Here is a 3,235-nt window from a genome sequence, read left to right as displayed (position 1 = left end):
TTTTGTTTTAGTAAACTACTTTAAGCATAAGTTTTCTTTCAGGAAAAATATACACACCCTAATTCATATACATAGAAAAGGCAAGTTAAGAGAACTAAACACGTATTCCAAAAAAATCCACACAGGATAGAATCTCTAGTCCCCATTTTAAGCCTCCCATCAGACAAAAAGCTCTTACCCAACCACTGATTCTCATGCCTATTGAATGATGTCCTCCCCAGGTCAAACCTCTTGGCCCTACAGTGTGGGTCACAGAGGCAAGTTCAAGGGCACCAAAGCGGGAGAAAACTCTCTTCAGTAATATTCTTTTTAAAAAATACTGATTTTTTAAAATTTAAAAGAAACAGAAAAGCATTCTATATATAAAGAATAACTTCCCTTTCCCTTTTATTCAGAGGTTTGTCATGCTTACTCCAAGAATAAATTAAGCATTCCCATTATCAAATATTTAGGGCTTCATTTAAAATTCTTTTTTGTGTTTGTAGTAATTCATATTCAGGCAGATTCCAGGCCCTCAAAGCAGCATGAATTCATTTTTTTTTAAGGGGTTTGTAAAAAATAATCACTTTACTCAATATTATAGTTGTAGAAATGAAGCATATTTTCTTTAAGAAATAAAAAAAGAAGAAAATGCCACTTAACATCGTTGGTATGTCAGTATAGGCCAGCAGGAAAAAATACTGATAAGCTTGTCTCTTTGATACCAAGAAGACATTCTAGTCCAAGCTATAATACGCTTCCTATGTTTTCACTAGATGTTTCTTTGCTGCTGCTTTTCATCCTTTTCCATATTTCATATCAGAGGAGTGGTACAGCCTTGAAAACTTCATTAACAGGAGCAAATTCAGTGTCCACCGATTTCTTCTCAAAAGGCACTCTAACCCATCAGATAGCCCGGCAGTTTCATTCTCATGAATACTCTAGCCATGAAAAAATTCAATAGGACACAGATGAATCCAATGAATAGAAGGAGAAATCTATTGAGTTTGGGAATGTTTGGTGCATTGGATCGGTCCAGGATTATGAAACCTAAACCTCCCATTGTAAACAAGAAGCTGGATGCGAGTCCTTCCATAATATATTGTCCATTTACTCTGCAGGCCAAGAAAGCTACTGGTCTCTGATGCCCATGTTCATTAGTCATGGAGCTGACACTTGGAGGTTCGACAATAACATCATAAATGATTCCTCCAGTGATGAGGAAGTAAGACAACACCACCAGAGCGTACACCGTCATGGCCGACGGCATGTGCACCCAGGGCGGCTTCTTCAGCTTCAGGATGGGACATTCGAGCACTAAGAACAGGACTCAGTACAAACTCTCCATGTTGGTGGCGGCAGGGTCAGCTGTCGGCCGCCAGCCCCATGCGCCACCCTGGAACAGGCATGAATTCATTTTTAAACCAATATCCTTGTTTTGCAGAAAGGCAGAGAAAGTCCAAACTCTTTGTGTAATGACATTTTTCTCATTAACAAAGGCTTTTAAATAAATCTACTTCTGTTTTCCTAGTAATCCTAACACTTTTAATATGATGCTTACTTCAATTTCTAAAGAATCTGATACAAAAGGTAGTGTGGGTTCATCAACCTACCCTGGCCTCCTCTTCACCTGTTTAGATTCTTCTGTCCCTTACAGATTAAACTCCCTTATCACCACCACCTCCCAAAGGCCTCTGCTAACTCCGCTAGGTTGGAATAGGTGTCCTTCCAACCTGCCATTATAGCATCCTAGGGAAAAGCTCTGTGGTAGCATACTGCACTATGATAATAATATCTTTACATGCTTGTCCCCACTTATAGAAAGTAAACCCATGTAAGGCAGGAATCTTATTTGCCTTTTAATTGCATTTAATAAATACTTTTGGAGGAAAGGAAGATAAAAAAAATCAAATACATTTCCTTTCCTTCACTTCCCCTTTCCTCTTCTTCCTTTCTTTTCTGAACAATTCAGACCATTATTATGTGGGGCAGAACAAGACTGGCATCAAGGTGTAAAACCCAAGCAGGGTGAGGAAGATATCCAGGTAGGAGGGCTCCAAGCCTGAGAGTCAGTGAGGTGAGGAAAGCATTCATGTGAGGGGTTGACTTGGGGCAGGAAGTCGGAAGCCAAGTGGAGTGACACAGGGGTCCCTGCAGGAAGTACACAGTATCAGAGCCACAGCAGAGAAAAGAAGGAGTCCATAGACTGTGGTAGCTCAGTGTGAAGTCAGAGCCCAAAGAGAGTGGAGAGAGCATCCACTGAACTCAGGGCATCAGAGCTCTAGCTGGGAGAGGGGGTGGCCACATGGAGTGGAGTGGCACCCTGGATGGGGTTTCAGAGCCCAGCAGACTGAGGAGGGCATCCCTGCAGAGGGTCTGAGCCTGAGTGGAGTGATGAGGGCATCTATGCAAGAGTGGAGACCCAATGTGGGGATCAGAGTACCTAAGCCAGTGAGGAGGACAAAAGGGGTGACAGTCAGAAGCAGGAGTCTGAGCCTACACAGACAGAGGAAGGGCTTATAGGCCGGGGGCGTGATGTGAGGTGTGTCTGAGCACTGTGAGAAAGGCACTTGCACGGGTGTTAAGGAGACTCTGGCCAGGCCCCTTCAGTGTTGGACACTAAGACCTGGCCTGGGGTGTTGGAACACGGGTTGTGGTGTGAGGCATCCACACAGGAAACAATGACACTGGTTACATACTGGGGGGTTGAACAAGCAAGTAATCCTGAACAAGGACATAGTAATGATAATGGGAGTCAAGTTTCTTACTATGGAGGAAGAGAAACAAGTACAGAAGGGGCCAAAACGAAAATGAATCCTGAGGAATTTTGTTTTGGAATCTAAATTCATCTGCAAGAGCAAATGGGCAAGTATAGTTAAAATTGTTCTAAATTTAAAAATAACATGAAGAATTGATTAATAGCAGCGGTCCCCAACCTTTTTGGCACCAGGGACTGGTTTCGTGGAAGACAATTTTCCACAGAGCGGGATAGCGGGAGGGTGGGGGTAGGGGTGGTTCAGGCAGTAATGCGAGTGATGGGAAGAGGCAGGTGAAGCTTCGCTCACTTGCCTGCCACTCACCTCCTGCTGTGCAGCCTGGTTCCGAACAGGCTGCGGACCAGTACCGGTCCATGGCCCAGGGGTTGGGGATCCCTGATTAATAGCATATTTTAAATATATTGATTATAGTATATTTTAAATAATATTAAAATGTAGATATTATATAGTGTATTAGTCTTAGTATATTTAAACTTTTG

At 42.7% G+C, this 3,235-nt stretch overlaps 1 pseudogene; it reads right to left on the bottom strand.

The window, feature by feature from the left end:
• Positions 1-836: 836 nt before the first annotated feature.
• Positions 837-1,327, bottom strand: LOC118892915 (annotated as a pseudogene).
• Between the last annotated feature and the right edge of the window lie 1,908 nt (positions 1,328-3,235).

The sequence above is a fragment of the Balaenoptera musculus genome, chromosome 3 (assembly GCF_009873245.2).
Source record: "Balaenoptera musculus isolate JJ_BM4_2016_0621 chromosome 3, mBalMus1.pri.v3, whole genome shotgun sequence".
In the NCBI taxonomy this organism is placed as follows: domain Eukaryota; kingdom Metazoa; phylum Chordata; class Mammalia; order Artiodactyla; family Balaenopteridae; genus Balaenoptera; species Balaenoptera musculus.
The sequence above is the reverse complement of the archived record's forward strand: the minus strand, read 5'-3'. Positions and strand labels throughout refer to the sequence as shown.